Genomic DNA, 19,199 nt, shown 5'->3' with positions numbered 1-19,199 from the left:
GATGATTAGGTGATGAATTACCCGAATCTCGGAACTATACAGGGAATGTCAGTATAAGACACACACATTTATTGAGCGGGGCGGCAGCCAATTCCCTGCAGAAACGGCCTCCTACACAGAGGTAGCAGCTGCCAAACTGGGGAAGACGTCTGTAGATGAACCTTGCAGCTTGTGGTCACAATGAGGCTTATGTGAGATGAGAAATGTGCTATATCCGTGGTGGGAACCATTCTAAATATGATCAGATAATGTACAGCCTGGGCTGAAGACCTGCAGAGCTGAAGCTCTTTGTCAACTACACACCCCAAAAGGCTCCCATCATGGTCTGCTTGGACGTGTGCTTTCAGATCAGGGCAGAACTTTCTACGACCAGTCTGCCACATATGAATATATCGTAGGGGCTGCCATACACATTAGATGAATGGCGGCCAAACCTGAAGGTTTTTTGTGAAATCGGCCAACCACCTGATGTAAAGGAGTAAGTCGCCGCCAGACAAATATGGCAGTGGCTTATGATTCCTGAGAAGTAAAGGATTGGGCATGTTAAAACTACAGTTGTCAATGTTGATATTCTTGAGATTTCCTATAAATCATGTAAAGGAGTTGGTGATGGCCCATTGAAGATAAACTACTGTACCTACATAATGTAGGTCCAAGGAGAATTTGCCCAATTTGTGCTTTCTACAATCCGGCTTTGGAAGTTGCTTAAAATTTATACCACAATCTAACAATGCAACAATGTTACTATATCGTAAAATAGTGGCAGAGATATCCGTCTTGCAAGGGACAGGGCTGACTGCGTGATGGCGCTGCTATCAGTATTGACATTTGAGCATAACATCTCAGATGTGTCCTTGATTAACTCAACAAGAAGACATGACACGAGGCCATATTATATCTGCGCTCTGTACGGGCACAGACCTATCAGCCAGCCGCAAAAAGATGGTAACCAGACAGACTACTTAACCATAATATTAATGTTGCGACTGGTAGCTGCTGAGGAAACACATGATGAGATGCGATTGATAGATGATACATTGTTTATCTAGACAGTAGGATGGGTTCATGTGTCATATTTTGGGTTGTAGTTGAAGCTTATTGTTACCCACTTCAATTCGGCCCTTTGATTTTCTGGTGCTCCACGTCGGATTTTCCAAGTGGCGTGGGATGATCCATGTGTAATATTTCCAAGGCGTATATAAGGCTATGCTCATATGTTGCATTTTTGCTGCATTTTTTTTATACAAATTAAAAGTTGTGTTTTACAGAACCAGCAAAACCTACGAGATATCAGAAATCTTATGCACACTGTTTGTTTTTTTTACAACTGAATTGGAAAACTGCTGCGTTTTAGGTTTTAGTGTTTTGTGGCCAATGTGAACATGCGTTTAACCTCTGCATGTCTACCAACTCAAGTTAAGCTCAATTTTTGTGTCTTTTTTCTTTGTATTGTTGCATTCTGTGCAAGCCGGGATGTGGCCTCCCTGTTTCTGAGCTAGAGATTGCATATAAGGCTTCACCAGTCTGGTGTTTCACAGGTTGGGCCCAGTCCTTTTGTCTGCCCTTATTTACACTGAGGTCAACATTGACACATGGTAAGGTTTTAGTATTAGACATTGTAGGACTGTCCCAATCAGAGTTAAGGTACCTTCACACGAAACGACATTATAACGATATCGCTAGCAATCCGTGACGTTGCAGCGTCCTCGCTAGCGATATCGTTTAGTTTGACACGCAGCAGCGATCAGGATCCTGCTGTGATGTCGCTGGTCGCTGAATAAAGTCCAGAACTTTATTTGGTCGTCCGATCGCTGTGTATCGTTGTGTTTGAAAGCAAAAGCAACGATACCAGCGATATTTTACACTGGTAACCAGGGTAAACATCGGGTTACTAAGCGCAGGGCCGCGCTTAGTTACCCGATGTTTACCCTGGTTACTAGCGTAAAATGTAAAAAAAACAAACAGCACATACTCACATTGCGTCCCCTGCAGTCTGCTTCCTCCTCTGACTCAGCGCCGCAAAGTGAAAGTGAAAGCAGCACAGCGGTGACGTCACCGCTCTGCTCTCACTGTACGGCGCTCAGTCAGTCAGGAAGTGGACGCAGGGGGACGTGAATGTAAGTATGTGCTGTTTGTTTTTTTTAGATTTTACGCTGGTAACCAGGGTAAACATCGGGTTACTAAGCGCGGCCCTGCGCTTAGTTACCCGATGTTTACCCTGGTTACCAGGGGACCTCGGCATAGTTGATCGCTGGAGAGCGGTCTGTGTGACAGCTCTCCAGCGACCAAACAGCGACGCTGCAGCGATCGACATCGTTGTCGCTATCGCTGCAGCGTCGCTTCGTGTGAAGGTACCTTTACCTTGACGCGGTGGGATGGCTTTTGTGCTATTTTTTGATCAAAAAGCAGTATTACTTAAAACTCTGTGTTATTTAAATGCACTTTTGATTTTTTACTTAGTTACATCAGGGTTTTTGCTTACTTTTTTCCCTTATAGGTTTTAATGTTTTGTGGCCAATGTGAACATGCGTTTAACTTCTGCATGTGTACCAACTCAAGTTAAGCTCAATTTTTGTGTCTTTTTTCTTTGAATTGGAAAACTGCTGCATTTTTAAAACTTCTTTAATGTTTTTGCAGCATTTTTTCACCCACCGAAAGCAATGAGTAAGTGCAAAAATGCAGCAAAAAAACACAAGAATCTGGTTTTGCCGAGTTTTTAATTAAAAAAAGCAGGTACAGCATTATGTGAAACCCATTTATTTTTGTGATTTTTTTTTTCCCAAGTTTAAACCATAATGTCTTGGTCTCCTCACCTGAGAAAGGCAGTTAGGATTAGTACAGTTTAATTAAATTAATGATGCATGCAAAGTAAACATTGCCTTAAGGTACCGTCACACTCAGCGACGCTGCGGCGATATAGACAACGAGCCGATCTAAACTAGATCGCTGGAGCGTCACTGTTTAGGTCGCTGTAGAGACGTCAAACACAGCAACTCCAGAACGATGCAGGAGCGATCCAGTGACGTAACGGCGACTCACTTCTCGTTCTCGCTGGTTGTTAGCTCCATGTCAAACATTGTTGGCGTCGTTGCTTTTGATGTCAAACATGACGATACACGCCGACCTGACGACCAAATAAAGTTCTGGACTTCTAGCTCTGACCAGCGATATCACAGCGGGATCCAGATCGCTGCTGCGTGTCAAACACAACGAGATCGCTATCCAGGAAGCTGCAACGTCACGGATTGTTGTTGTTCTTGTTGCAAAGTTGCTGAGTGTGACGGTACCTTTAGCAATTTAATGGCTGACCAATGTGTAAAGTAAAGATTGGCTGACCAAGGTGTGAAACTGGACAATACCTGATCAACTCAAGGGCTTTCCAAAGTGTGAGAGTAAACAGTGTCCTACAAACTCAATTCACTGCCAATGTCTTAGGGTACCGTCACACCGTGCAATTTTCGTCGCTACGACGGCACGATCCGTGACGTCGCAGCGTCGTATGAGTATCGCTCCAGCGTCGTAGACTGCTGTCACACTTTGCAATCACGGCGCTGGAGCGATGCCGAGGTTCGCTGGTAACCAGGGTAAACATCGGGTTACTAAGCGCAGGGCCGCGCTTAGTAACCCGATGTTTACCCTGGTTACCAGCGTAAAAGTAAAAAAAAAAAACCCGTACATACTCACCATCTGATGTCCGTCAGGTCCCTTGCAGTCTGCTTCCTGCTCTGACTGAGTGCCGCCGTACAGTGAGAGCAGAGCGCAGCAGTGACGTCACCGCTGTGATCTGCTCTCACTTTCCGGCCGGCGCTCACAGTCAGAGCGGGAAGCAGACTGCAAGGGACCTGACGGACATCAGAGGGTGAGTATGTACGGTTTGTTTTTTTTTACTTTTATGCTGGTAACCACGGTAAACATCGGGTTACTAAGCGCGGCCCTGCGCTTAGTAACCCGATGTTTACCCTGGTTACCAGCGAACGCATCGCTGGATCGCTGTCACACACAACGATCCAGCGATGACAGCAGGAGATCCAGCGACGAAAGAAAGTTTCAAACGATCTGCTACGACGTACGATTCTCAGCAGGGTCCCTGATCGCTGCTGCGTGTCAGACACTGCGATATCGTAACGATATCGCTAGAACGTCACGAATCGTACCGTCGTAGCGATCGTAATTGCACTGTGTGACAGTACCCTTAGGTAAACTATTAGAAAAACATAATATATATACGGTATATATGGATAAGGGTCTATCAAAGCAGAAAGCCAAGAAAAACCACTATAAAAAACCCAAACATTTTATTTGCATTAATTTAAAAGCACAAAAATGATAGAAAAAATGATGATATAAAAAATCAAGTCTGTAAGGGTCATCAAAAAATATGCAGTGTCAGGTTGGTATAATCATAACTATATGTGAATTTAAAGGAAAAAATCTTAAGGGAATTGAGGGTGTCTTTACCCTAAATATCTTTTCATGACAGCAGAGGTTGGCATCCTGGGGATATTATATGGTGCCCCCGATGCACATAGGCTATCTCTTTGTGAGTCTTACAGGATATCCATAAACAAAGCCAACACCACCACCCAATAAAGTGCTTAAGTGCTATAAAAACGTAGGCTAAGTCTAGCTAGCAGGGCTGTGGAGTCGGAGTCTCAGAGTCGGAGCCCATTTTGGTGGAGTCAGAGTCGGTGTCATGGAAATTGAGGAGTCGGAGGTTTGACTTACCGACTCCATAGCCCTGCTAGCTAGCCCATTGGGTACTGGCTTAAAGATGGATCTGCTGCTCCAATGTTCTCTGCTGGATTGGAAGTGATGATGTCATGACCACCAGTAACCTGACCACTGAGGCCACTAATTGGCTGCAGAGTCGTTACCACTTCCAGTCCGGCGGAGACCAGTAGAGCGGAATCGCTGGAGTGGGTGCAGAATCCAGTGGTAAATATGGCTTGTTTTTTCTTTTTCATAATTATGGCTTCACTTTGGAAACTTTTTACAACAGAAAGCCTCTTTAATAACCTACTGTGTAAAGAGACCTTTTAGCATTGCCTCTTATGCACCACAATCGGTGTTTATTTGGTAACTGTGGCTTGATCTTTACTGGTGTTACTGCGATGGTATTTGTGCATTTTTTTCACCTGTCACCTATAGAGCATTGCCGGGGATAGTATATACCTCATTCCCTGACAGCGCACAAGGATCTTGAAAGTTTTTATTACCGTATATTAATTTATACGCCCCATTTTTGGGGGCATTTAATTTTTTGCTTCCAAATTTGCAGTCACTTGTGCCAAACATGCCTGTTTTTTTACATCTGGAGTAAAAAGTGGATGTGGCTTGTGAGTTGGCCATAATTCGGCACTTTATGGCCACAAGTTCACAAATCAGAAAGAAGTCATATCTCTTCTCTGCACAGATCACCACTGAAAGCCTAGGTTTATACTGATGTATTTAGCTCCTAGAGAATTGTCTGCACCAGATACGATTGTAGCAAATCTCCACCTGTGAGAAGTGTTATATTCTTATGGCCCCACAAACATACAAACTTTACGAGCATGAATGAAACCAGAAAGTATATTACAAGGTTGCAGAACTTTTCATTGCACAGAGGTAAGGACACACATACGAGTTACTATGCAAAGTTCCGTTTTAATATTTATTCCAGAATGTGCTCTGACCACGAGGGACACAGGAGCGGTGAAATAATCGCCTCCTGTATGGGGTCTCAGATTTTTAATACCCAATATCTGAGAACTGCACCCTTGATGTGTTTAATTGCCAGATCGCCCATCTGTTCATTGCATTAAAGCTAAAGCTATATTTTCATATGGCAGCCGGGATTGGTTTTACATTCCTTGGTCTGTCAGTGCCGTTATGATTTTATGCTTTTTGTAGCATCTTGCGAGTCCACTAATTACATTTTGTACGATTTATAGAGTCCTTGGACTTGCAGATTTTCCGTTTTCAGTCCAATGTCTGTGGGAAGTACTGATTGTGTGAGAATATTTACCACTTTCATCCATCGCTAATCTCCTCCAGCTCATCTGCCTCAGGCGCACAATAAACACCATGGATATTTCATCTCTCGCCACTGTACCCAAATTCAATAATTGCTCAATCTTCGTATATGCCTTAAAGGGATGGATACACTTCACTGGTAATTTTAGATCGTGATACCAATACAACGGTATTCACCCAGTAACCATTAGGTAGAGACTTAGAAAAGATAGATACATAGATAGATAGATGATAGATAATAGATAGATAGATAGATAGATAGATAGATAGAAAGATAATGGATAGACAGATAGATAATAGGTTGATGGATTAATAGATACATAATACACTGATAGAAGATAGCTATGTGATAGATAAACTCCTCAATATTGAAATTGCAACAACAAAAAGGAAAAGTCATGGAGTTCTGGAAATCACAGGTTGGATAGACATGTTACTGATCTGCAAGTGATGGAAACATTTTTTTTCAAAATGCCATGAAGAGTCCTTTGCGAGGGAACGTCACACCGATCTTACTCCCAGGTGGGGTGTCATATTGACCCCTCTAGTGTTTATTCCAGGTATATTATGGCTATGTGCCCACAATCAGGAATATGCTGCGTCCAAACCGCTACTATTCCTGATCGTGGTCACCTGCCTGCCCTCACAGCTCGGCGTTACTTTGCTTTGATCATGGAACTAATCGCACGGCCATTTCTCCAAGGTCCCCTTTCAACATGACTGCATGTCACTCGTTCTCCTGCGTGCGGCCGGCGTGGCCTACACATGCCACCATCATCGCCTGCAGAGTCTCCAGACTCGTCTCCCATGATGTTGCAACTTCAACATTGGAGATTTTAGATAGGTAGATAAATAAAACTGTTTTTTTTCCTCTAGATAGATAGGACGAGCACCACGTGATCTGATGACAGATTCCAGTTGACATTTTTCTTGTGCGGACTAAAAACTGAATTAGTTGCTAGGGGCAATGCCTCCATTTTATATTTAATTTTTTGTCCTCTCCAATTTTCCTTTATGGTTCAAGCCTGTAAGGAGTTCAGACAGTCACAACCCAGGGACATTTTCTGGGCTGCAATCTGCAGCTTCCGCACCCATCCCCCCCCCATCTTTTTGTAGTAAATCATTGGCAGTAAATGAGCGCACCTCCTTGTCGCATTGAATCATCCCCCTCTTTTCCTCACGTGGGGTTTTCTAGGCGATTGTTTTAAATTGACAGTTTAGGAACTTGATGTAAAATCCAGGGCTGGGGTAGTGGGTGTTTGCACGCAGCCTTTGAAACCTAAGCATGTCTGTATGTGCAGGCCTGGTTGCCATGGCGCTGTGCTAGGCCTTTGAAGGAAATCACAGAGAGGAATTGTAGGCCTCATGAATGCAGGAGGCCTGGATCTTCCCATCACACAACCTGCGCACATCCCTGCCACACAAATCTTCCTTACAGAGGCAATTTATTTTTTTTTAGGACTTTAGTACAGGTCAAAAATAAAATCATTTTCTATATGTCACTGATTATGAAACCTAATGTAAAATGTACATTTCTTCAATAAATAATTCATGTTTTGTTTTCTGTGTCCTTGTTTTTTTTGCTAATGCATGGATCCTATTTATTCAGGATTGCATTATGATTGTTTTGTCTTTTAGCATTTCATAGTCCTGTTTTTTAGACGACTTTAAATCTATTTAGATCAATTAATAAGTATATAGAAAAAAAGGCATATAGTTTCTTGACGAGTTGCCGCATGTCCTTTTTGCCATTAAAACCTGCCAGAAATTAATTAAGACACCGAGAACCTCTGTCCGTAGAGTCCTGGCACCAAAACTCAGTATTCTGGTGGCAGCGTATGCCTATGGCGCCTCTTATCCTGATGAGGGGCAAACACCCCAGAACAGTCATCTGTTGATGAGTATCTGTTTTGCCATTTTTACATGCGAGGCTTTGTTAAAGGATCAGACTTTGATGCATTTCTTAAGTGAAGATGGTGCATATAGATTTGCCGGACCTGGTCTTGTGGCCACGTCAGTAATCTGTAGTCACTGGGCAGGAGCCAATGAGCTACCTCTTACCTGACTACATCCCCAATGTCTCTTTTGATTAGCCTAGGCTGGCACTACATCATCGTTGTGCCAAGACGCATATGTGACGTTGCCCCAGTTTCAGAATACCCCTATTCCCCAGCATATCAACAGCGCTGCAGCCAATCATTGAGTACAGCGGCCATGAGCTGCTTGTGTCATCAACTCAGGCAGAGCTGTTGAGCTCGGCTACTGTCAGTGCTGTTGACGTGACATCAGCACTCCGGACTATAGTAGACACCAGGAGCAGTAAACCTGGGTAGAGTGTGTAAAGTCCAATTTTGTTTTGTTTTTCTAACAAATTATAGCTGGGGAAGAGTAGGAAAACCCCTTTAACAAAAGACTTTTTAATTTTATAATATTAGTAACAGTGATCACAAAGGTCCCTAATGCTCACCTAAAGGACCCGATTTAGCAAAAGCTGTGTCCAAACTTCATAGATGTGGAGTCCCGGCACGTAGAGCAGGATCATATAACCTCCGCAGATTGTCTTGCTGTGAAAAACTCAAGATCTGGCATGTTATCGACTGATCTTGCTCTTTGCACGAACCCAGCATTTCAGCATCCTTTAGTTACCGATCGGTAACCTCTTAGTAAGAGATTCAGCAGCACTGGGTTAGTTCAAAGAGCGAGATCCTGCCATAACAGGCGACATCTTGCGCAATCCGTTGAGGAAGACCATGGAGGTTATGGGATCCCACTCGGTATGCCATGAAGTTCGCTAAGGTGGGGTGGGGGCATACCTTGTCAACACTTTGGCCAATAGGTGAAAAAAACACCAGTCTGAGGTTATCCATTTTTTTTTGTTAAATAACAAGGGTATCCCCAGTCTGGTGACAGATCCTCTTTAAGCAATTGACCATGTTGTGCTTTAAAAAAACCCATCCTTTTACTTATGGACACCCACTAAGAGTGCCCCATTACACATTAGATAAAAATTGTCCTACAATTCCCGGCCAACCATCTAATGTCTATGGGTGGCTGCCCACAGGTGATGTGCGAGGGTGGGAAGAGGTTTCAACAGCGGATCTTTATCTTCTCTTTCCATGTTAAATAACATAGACTCGGTAAAGCCAAGTACTCATGTATGGTGAAGTCAGGAGAGATGGCTGTCTGCTGAACGAACATAATCTCGTGTATGGCCAACTTAGGGACGTAGTAGCCTAGGAAAGGAGTGAGGCATGTTGAATGATATTCTTGTTGAGGAAAATGGCCCATGCTTCTGAACAAGGGTCATCTGACATCAGAAATGGAAAAAAAAGGCCAAGGGCTTCATAAATATGATCCACAGTCAGTCATGGGCTCAAGCTAACAACTGCAATTTTTTAAAATCTTTTTTAATGGGTAGAATTTTCTAATTGACACAAGCTATCTTAGCTCTTATTATAATGTCTTAATTGATCCGTTCTTCGAGGAGGTGGTGCTAAATAAGAGGCTGGATGAGCAGCATATAATAGGCAGATCTCCAGTGTTTATCTCGACTTTTTGTTTGACCCGATCACACAGGTGACTTCCTAATATAACAGGAAAAAACATTGTCCGTTCCGTTTACTCGTGAAATTGATCTTACCAAGAATTTCGGTTAAACCAAATGGAAAAATCAGTTTGTAGTCGGCATTTTTAGGTTGTGCCAGCATCTTTTACAGGAGGATGTGACAAAAAACATCTTTCAATGAGACGAAATTACAATCAATATCACTTTCTCCTTCATTTTACCCTGATATAGGAGCTATTTTAAATCACTTATGAATATTTTCGCAGGAATCCAGGACTCCCCGGCTCCTCTCATCTGCTTTATTGCATTGTTGACAGATATTTCTCTTGTTCAAGGACACCGAGAGAAATCTGTTCCTAGATGCATAATTTATTTATTTTTGGTGAAAGTTCAGGATTTCTAAAAGCTTGGCGTTCTCACAGGATACAGTTGTGATAAAAGCAAAAAAAAAACAAACATTTAATTTAAAGGGAACCTGTCATTAGACTTTTCATTTTTATACAGTACTGTGCAAAAATTTTAGGCAGGTGTGGAGAAAGTGCAGCAAAGTAAGAATGCTTTAGAAAAAAATGTGTTAGTTTATTTTTGTTAATCGGCAAAGTGCAAAGTTAATCAACAAAAAAAAGAAATCACAATAAAATTAATATTTGGTGACATCGATTTGCCTTCAAAGGAGCATCTAGGTTTCAAATACTGTGTAGAGGGGGCATCACATTATGTGGGGTGAACATACTGTGTGTAAGGCGGCAGTGTAGGGACATCAGAGTGTGTTTGGAGCAATCTAGGGGCAGTATACTGTGTAGAGGGGGCATCACATTATGTGGGGTGAACATACTGTGTGTAAGGGGGCACTGTAGGGACATCAGAGTGTGTGTGGAGCAATCTAGGGGCAGTATACTGTGTAGAGGGGGCATCACATTATGTGGGGTGAACATACTGTGTGTAAGGGGGCACTGTAGGGACATCAGAGTGTGTGTGGAGCAATCTAGGGGCAGTATACTGTGTAGAGGGGGCATCACATTATGTGGGGTGAACATACTGTGTAAGGGGGCACTGTAGGGACATCAGAGTGTGTGTGGAGCAATCTAGGGGCAGTATACTGTGTAGAGGGGGCATCACATTATGTGGGGTAAAGATGCTGTGTGTAAGGGGGCACTGTAGGGACATCAGAGTGTGTTTGGAGCAATCTAGGGGCAGTATACTGTGTAGAGGGGACATCACATTATGTGGGGTGAACATACTGTGTGTAAGGGGGCACTGTAGGGACATCAGAGTGTGTTTGGAGCAATCTAGGGGCAGTATACTGTGTAGAGGGGACATCACATTATGTGGGGTGAATATACTGTGTGTAAGGGGGCACTGTAGGGACATCAGAGTGTGTTTGGAGCAATCTAGGGGCAGTATACTGTGTAGAGGGCCATTGAGGGGGCCGGCATATGGCATGGGGGCTATAAAGGTGTGTTACACTGTATGGGAACACTAAGGGGCTACAGTAAGGGCACTGTTTCTGTTTGGGTGCACAAAAAGAGGGCAGAATTAGAGTGTGTGGTCTGGCTATAAAAAAAAACCCAATTGTCATGGCATGCTCAACGTGCCGCAATGTGTGTCCATTTTTCCTGCCCTTCAGAGTTGGGAGGTTTGTATGTACCGGTAAGTGTCCGTCGGATCTTGACTGTTACACCTAGTACTAGTCAACGATGGTCACCCGTTGACAATTGGCTGATTTTGTCAAATTTGGTCTCTCTGAGCAGCTTCAGACTAGATTAACGAAATGTTTTACCGATCGACCTCTGAATGTTGCGTGTTATTCTCCTCCCCAGAGCCAAGTTCAGAAGAGTGCACACAGCACATGATAGTATGGGAAAATATTCGACCAACCCTTCGGCTTAGGTCTAAATCTAAAACATGTCTCTTGCGTGAAGAAGCTAAACATGAAAGAGGCCTTCCTCTGGAGATACATCCATGTAGCGTTGGGTGGTCTTCTAGGGAGAAGCTTGGAACGTCCCACTTGCGTAATTATATCCAAATGTGATTTCCACATAATGTAGGTCAGTGGAGTAAGCGAACATCTGTCGGTTGTAATTATCCAACACTTTTCACCTGCAGATATATCTGGATGTCGAGAACATTAACAAAGTTTGGTAAACGTAGTTTCATCCTATGTTCGACGCAGGCCGAGGCTTACCGTACCTCCTGCGGGAACGAAGAATCTGGCATGTTGAAATCCAACCTGTCCAATCCCTCTTTCACCATCTGCAGTCAGCGGAGAGTATAGAGGCGCCTATGGATATAGCATTGACAGAGTTTTAACAACTGTGTCGAGCTGAATTTTTATTTCTTAAATACATGTATTTTTGGCTGAAAATATTTTTTTACAATGGGTTTAATTAAAAAATAATTGCACCATTTGCTTTCTATAGCCCGTCGCTGGCTGCGGAATGAGCTAACTGAGATATTGTCAGTGGGCTCGTTTCTTTGACAGGAGAGTTTATAACTCTTATCTTACTACTTCTAAGCTCCTCTTAGATAATGAATGACCACATGAAGTTGAACTTTTCTGCTGAAAGGGAGATACATAGAACATCTCCCTGAGCCAGTGCAGCACGCGGGATATTAAAAAAAAAACAAATTTTAAGAATATTGCCAAAAATTATTTTTAGCCAAGCATAAATGCTCATAAGTAAAGAAAAAAAATCTTTTTTTTTTTTATGCTGAAGCTCAATTTATTCATATAGGCTGCTGCACATAAGTGCAAGCCCAGAGGAGCGTTAGTACATGAAGAGGCTATCTTGACATGCAGCGTTTTTCCAGCTTGTTTTTTTCTGCTTTTTTTTTTCCGCAGCAAAGCTGCGTTTTCTAGTGCAAACAAAAGCTAGGAGATTTCAGAAATCTCATGCACACGCTTTATTATTTTTTTGTCCTGGCTGAATTTGATCACTGCAACGCTTTTGAAATCTGCAGTATATCAATTTTTTCCGCTTTTTCTTCACTCATAGAAGGAAATGAGAAAGTGCAAAACAGTGCAGAAAACTGTTTTTGTTTTGTTTTTTTACACTTTTGCAGTGTTTTTTTTGCTGCTTTTTTTAGTGAATAAAACCATCTAAACCAAGAAAAATCACACATGTATTCCACACCCAAAAAAAGCAGCAAAAAAAGCTTTGGCCCATATGAAAAGACCAACACTTGGAAGTCGGGGGCCTCGTTGGAGCTTATGCATTGGGGCCCAAGAGCTTCAAGTTACACCACCGAACATAGTGTAAGAGCAAAATGGTTATAAACTACACTTAAATCCCCAGTCAGAAATAAAAAAAAATATTGGAAATTTCCATATATGTGCTGAGCCAAAAGAAATGTCTATAGATCTGTATTCAGTGTCACAATCACTATTTAGTGATGTTTGTAACTAAAGTGGTGATTTGACAACTATTTTTGCAAATGATGGCGCATTATATTTTGTCACTTAGCTGATATGCTTGTTAACATGATTAGGGCTCATTTGCAATACCTGGCATAGCCCATAAACAAGGGGGGCGCTGTTTCTAGAAGAAGCATAATTGCATACAAACATTTAAGGGATAATCAAATGTAGAACATTAGGAAATGTGACAGATTAAAGTCATAACTAAATGTGCCGTTTATGCAGAACTAACCAGGGAACCATGGCGAATGGACGTGTCCTACCCAGACTGATGATTGAGAACTGGCAGGAGTCCAGGCCCAGTAGCTTGATATCAGCCTGATCTTTTTTTTTTCTGAACTCTACACTATTCTCATCCTCCCTCTGGAGCTTTCAGTCACTACTAGCATTTCCCACTGGCTGATTTGCAAATGTACGCGTCCAACTCAACACTTTCTCCAAAAAGCATTTTGTCCATTCATTCACATGTCACCAGTTCCATCACAGCAGGCATGCTACTGACTGATCTTGGACTAACCCATATTTTGTCCTTAAAGGGGTATTCCAATCTCCAAGATCCTATCCCAATATGTAGTAGGTGTCATAATAATAATATTAGCAAATACCTCCAATTAGAAATGTAGTATAGTTCTTCTGATTCGCTATGTTGCTTACCCCATGTACAGGACATTGCAGCAGTTTTTTGGTATCCATGGATGCGACCACTAACAACTGTCACATTGTGAGCTGTGAGCTGTCATAACCATGGATACCTAAGGTAGAGCAATGCCCTGCACATGGGAGAAAGTGACATAGCAAATCAGAAGAACTATTCTACATTTCTAATTGGAGGTATCTGCTAATATTATTATTACACCTACTACATATTGGCATAGGACCTTGGAGACGGCAATACCCCCTATAATGCTTTCTTTTAAGAAAGAACCATTGTGAATGTGAAGTTTCCATGTCATCCATACAAAACTATGCCTTCAGGCCCATTGACCGTGGTTGGCTGTAGCTGTTCCAATTTTTAAGTTTATTATAATATTAGTGTATTTTTGTCTGTTTTTTTTTTCATGGGCTAGTTTTAAAAAATTCGAACAGCTGTCCCAGGAGGTCGCTATCTCTTTTCAAGTGAGCCTTTGCCATCTTAGTTGCTGCCTATGCAGAGCACAGCAGTTGAGAGGAAATTATCAGGGACTACTGTGCTCTGCATAGGCAGTAACGAAGGTGACCAATGCTCACGTGTAATTTTGTGACTGGGGGAGGCAGAGACCTGTTCATGGAGCTGTCTGAATTTATAACAAATTGTCACCTAAAAAAATAAACAAAAAAAACTATATTTCTATTAAACTTTTAAGATTAGAAAAAGTATATAAAAAGTTAACTAGGAGAAGGGTTTGGACTCGGGTTGGGGTTAAGACTGCGGCTAGGGATAGTGCTGACATTAGGGTTAGGGTTGGATTCAGGGCTAGGGTAATAAATTAATTACATAAGAAGAAAACCAACAAAAATGTAGTAAAAAAACAAACAAACAGTACAACAAAATGTAATCTATTTCCATGTTATTTATTTTCATGTTTTATGACATGTCCTCAGACATTCGTACTCCTGCAGTAAAGTGGGGCTTGCATGGTGCTGTCAGGTTTGATCACGCAGAGTGGTCTTCACAGGATGGAGATGGAGGAAAGTTCTGACAACACTGGAGACTCCAGAAGACTTAAAAGCAAAAAGTGTATTCACATGTCGCGGGGCAGCAAGTAATAGCAATAACAAATAACAATGAGTGTCTGATGGGCGTTACTTCTGCTCCGCTAAACGTGCGTTGCAGGGATTTTTAACCTTTTGCCATTTATGTGATTAATCTTTTATGTTGAGTTTCCTCGGATGCTTTTTATTGCATATAACTTATATATGAAAGTAAAGCCTAGCTGTGTATGTTCACTCGGGCAGTAAAAGGTAGGTAAGCTTTTGCAAACATTGCTCTTTTTTTCTTGCATCTAAAACAAAACCAAAGTAACTTTGCTGATGAAAAAAATCTTGGAGTAAGACGCTTCTGACTGCCGCTTATCTCCTGAATAAAATGACACCTTGATATCTGTGATCCGATGTCTTATTCCAGAGAAAACCACATTTTTTTTCTTAACATGTAAATAAGCTGTTAAGATCTATGGGCCGGACATAGATCTTCCCGAGAATCTGCCTCCAGAGATTATTTTATAGGAAAGGAGGCATTATCAGTGTGATACATGTAGATCAGGAGAGCAGACTGTTAGTCATTTCTTTGGTAATACCCCCTTTCATTTAGGCCGGGATCACACATGCGAGAAATAAGGCCGAGTCTCACATGTTAACCGCCGTCACTCAGGAGCGGAGCGTGCGGCCGCATAGCAATACCTGCAGCCGCACGCTCCGTTCCTGAATGACGGTGGCAATGCCGGATATTAACATGCTAGACTCAGCCGTATTTCTCACATGTGTGATCCCGGCCTTGCAATAAGCTCTGGAGGCAGATTATCGGGGAGATCTATGTCCTGCCCATAGATCTTAACAGCTCATTTACATATTAAGAAAAATGTGAATTTATCTGGAATAAAACATCGGATCGCGGATATCAAGGTATCATTTTAATCAGCTTCCTATCACCTGCTTGACAATATAGACGGCTTAGGAGGGTTGATCCTACTGACAGATGCCCTTTATTGCTGTGGCAACTGGTTTCATTTCTCCGCAAAGAGGGTTACTTTAAAAAAAAAAAACTTTTTCTTTTTAGAAGAAAGACTTTGCTTAGATTTCAGCGTTACGTCATCCTGTTGCTCCTACTGGACTATATGACTACATTTATAATTGGTAGTGATGAGCGAACGTGCTCGGTTAAGGCGTTATCTAAGCATGCTCGAGTGCTAACCGAGTGTCTTATGTTCCAGTCCCCGCGGCTGCATGTCTCACGACTGTTCGATAGTCGCAACACATGCAGGGATTGCCTAACATGTACCTTTTACGTTTCCACAAGGAATAACGGGACCGGCAAAATGCAGAGAAATGTCCTGTTAAATGACATGTAAAAAAATTGGAAAAATTAGGAAACCTCTATAAAGTATATATTGATTTTCCTCTGGAATGCTCATCTATATGATGTGTATATAGTCTAACAGCCATTATTCCCCATCAGTAGTTCCTAGACTTTGCTAGTGTCTTCTCCTGCAGCAGTGATGGCCAGTAATGGCTCTTTCAGACAACCTCGCAGACAATAAGACCCATGCTCGTCTCGGAGGAATTCATCCTGTAGGTGAGCTTGCACTTGCAGTTGAATGCACATTGTTAAAAATGCTGGTCGACAATTGAGAGCTCAAGCACAAAAATATGTAGGGCTCACAGCTTGTTGTGTACTGCAAGGATGGAACTAGAAATAATCCAGCCCAGCCGTAATACCAGCCAATATGATTAGACTGCTGTACAATAGACTATTATTAGGCGCCAGTAATCCCTCTTATGACACGGCATTTTCACTTTTTTGTCTAGTTTTTGGTGTTTTTAGTCTAATTTTGATTTGCGCCAAATTATTCTTTTACTTTCCACCTTGTTTAAGTAGGTTTATGTTAGAGGTTTTATTACATTGTTTTTGCCATTGTAGTTTTGGTCTTTGTTTTAAAAGTTGTTCAATTGCAACTTTTTAAAAAGTCGTACATTTTGTTTTGCACAAATATACTCCATCCATCTGCAATGATTTTATGTACACCTGGATTTTTTTGCAGAAAATGTTGCAATATTTTAGAGGAAAATGTGACTTCTTACTCTAAAATTAGCAAAAAGGTAAAACACAAAAATAGAGCTTTTTTATTCAAAATTCATAAACCACGTGCGTCACTTTGAAGACTTTGGTGCAAAAAAATGACATCAAATACTACAAGGCAATAAAAAAGAAAGGTAAATAACAAAAATGATTACCGGTAATTGGGACCACAATAGATACCACCAGGCCTTATTTTCAAGTCTCTTTTCATCCATTTATCCGTTCCCTCCTCCATCTCTTTTATTTATTTAGAACTTTCTTGTTATGAAGGAGCATAGCAGAAAGGACATGCTAAGACATTCTGAAATTTTCCAGGTTTGTTTCCAAAAATTTTGGACAGTCGTTGCGAAATCTCCTGGACTGTTGAAAAGTATGAAATTTGTTAGGGGGTGCAAAAAAAAATGGTGATACATGGGACAAAATCCACCATATATATTTTCAGATTGATGATGGCTACTGTAGCGCCGGTGTCCCTGCATGCTTCTCCCCTCCCCCAGCAAGGATGCTGACTCACCCCCGTCCCGCACTTCCTCCTTCTCTGGCTGCTGCCCGGGGTCTATGCACGGCTCGCCGGTCCCCGGGCACTGTACTTAGGGCGCGTGTGCTCCCTCCTTCTTACAGGGACAGCGTGCTCCGTACAAAAGTGTTCCCAGCCAATGGCTGAGAGACACTTATTATTTAAGGCACCTCCACCTGAATGGAGGTGCCTGCGCAATGTGTAAAATCAGTTGTCTGCACGCTTGCTAGTTGTCAGGTCCCCTGACCTGCCAGTCAGTTTACCGGTGATGTACCTATCTGCCCGTACTTGTCTTGTGTCCCTGTATTCCAGTCGTGCCCGTCAGCACCCGCATGCCTGTATATCAGCCGTGCCTGCCTGCACCTGTCGTGCCAGTCTGTATACCAGCCGCACCTGCCGTGCCAGTCTGTGTACCTTCGGTACCTGTTTACACCTGCCTTATCTCTCTTGATTCCTGTTGTGCCTGCCTGTACTTATCAAGTCTTAGCCCTTACATCTATCTGACCCTTTGGGGGTCAGCTGCCGTGCGTCCGAGGTGCGTCCTACCAGGGGTTCTAGCAAAAAGTCAGGTGTTCATCTAGTCACACCCCTCCAGTCTCTCCTTGGATCACGGTGCACTGGTTCCATCACCCCTGTTACATCTACTTTGGGTATTGTTTGGGTAGGGCAGTATCATACATCAGATCAACATTGACAGCGTACAATTGCTTTAAGTATGGGTGCACTATTTTTTTTTAGTTGGAGGGGCCTTATTGTCAGAATTAACTTTTCCCAAGAGCTGCAAGGAGTAGTATCCGTATTATAGACATTTATGGCATAGTGACACTATAAGTGGTAAATGTGGATTGGTGAGGGACAGGGGGTACAGGACTCCTAACTAGAGATGAGTAAACAAATTTGAGTGGAATTGAGTGCTACTCAAATTCTACAAAAATCTACATTCTCCCCAAATTTTGTAATTCACTTCCGCATGAATTCAGCATAATGGAGGACGCTGGCAGCCATTTTTCTGAACCATAATGTGTCATCAAACTGTTAAAAAAACCTTATGCTCACCTAACTGTTACGTCTCCAGCCCCTGTGCTTCTTACCACCAGCCATTTGGAACTTGTCGTATCTTCCAAACCCCCGCCTCTCGCGTTGAAATCTTCGATCCTTTCATGCTATGCCAGATTCCTGGGTAGTCATGGTGCCTGGAAGGGTTCTGCGCAGGCTTATGGGAGATTATCAACATCATGAGATCGCAACGTGCACCGTTGACCTCCCACGTGCCTGTGCAGAACCCTCCTGGGCAACATGACGTACGGAACTCCAACACAGTTCAAGAGGACTTCGTTATATGCTCTGGGGTCTGGAGAGGCCCCAAAGAATGATAAGGGACATTGAATTTGTGGAACAAACATGCAAACAGGCGAATTTGAATTTTGCCTGATCCACTCATCTCTACTCCCAACTATCAGGTGCGGAACATCAGGAAGAACGAGAAGAGGTGGATATGTCAGCTACATAGTGTCACACAGAAAACCAATTGATTACCTTTGTCAAATAGACCGCATACGTAACATGTCTATTGGCCATCAGTGGCCGATATTTGCAGCGTCTATAATAGCGAAAAGTATATACATGTTCAACGCCATATACTTAAACTCATAAGAAAGAAAAAATGCGTATATTGAACAATTTAATGAAAAATGATCTTTATTATTAATAAAAAATAAGGGATATAATCCCCATAGCATACATAATACAACAAACAAAAAAATCAAAAAGAAACACACGCCTGGTAGCCATATATGTGTGTCAATGGTGAGCCAACAAAAAAGTACATGGCACCATACTGAGTATGTATAAATCTCGAAAGACCAAAACCCTGGACCTAAGCAAACAAATACTAGATATAAATAATAAT

General features: G+C 42.2%; 1 protein-coding gene across 7 annotated transcripts in view; it reads left to right on the top strand.

Moving 5' to 3' along the window:
• FMNL2 (formin like 2) overlaps positions 1-19,199 on the top strand; it is a 215,463-nt gene that overhangs the window by 16,037 nt on the left and 180,227 nt on the right. The gene's annotated exons all lie outside the window — the stretch shown is intronic.

Source organism: Ranitomeya variabilis, chromosome 7 (genome assembly GCF_051348905.1).
Source record: "Ranitomeya variabilis isolate aRanVar5 chromosome 7, aRanVar5.hap1, whole genome shotgun sequence".
Classification (NCBI taxonomy): Eukaryota; Metazoa; Chordata; class Amphibia; order Anura; family Dendrobatidae; genus Ranitomeya; species Ranitomeya variabilis.
Note: the sequence above shows the minus strand (reverse complement) of the source record. Positions and strands in the feature narration are given on the sequence as shown.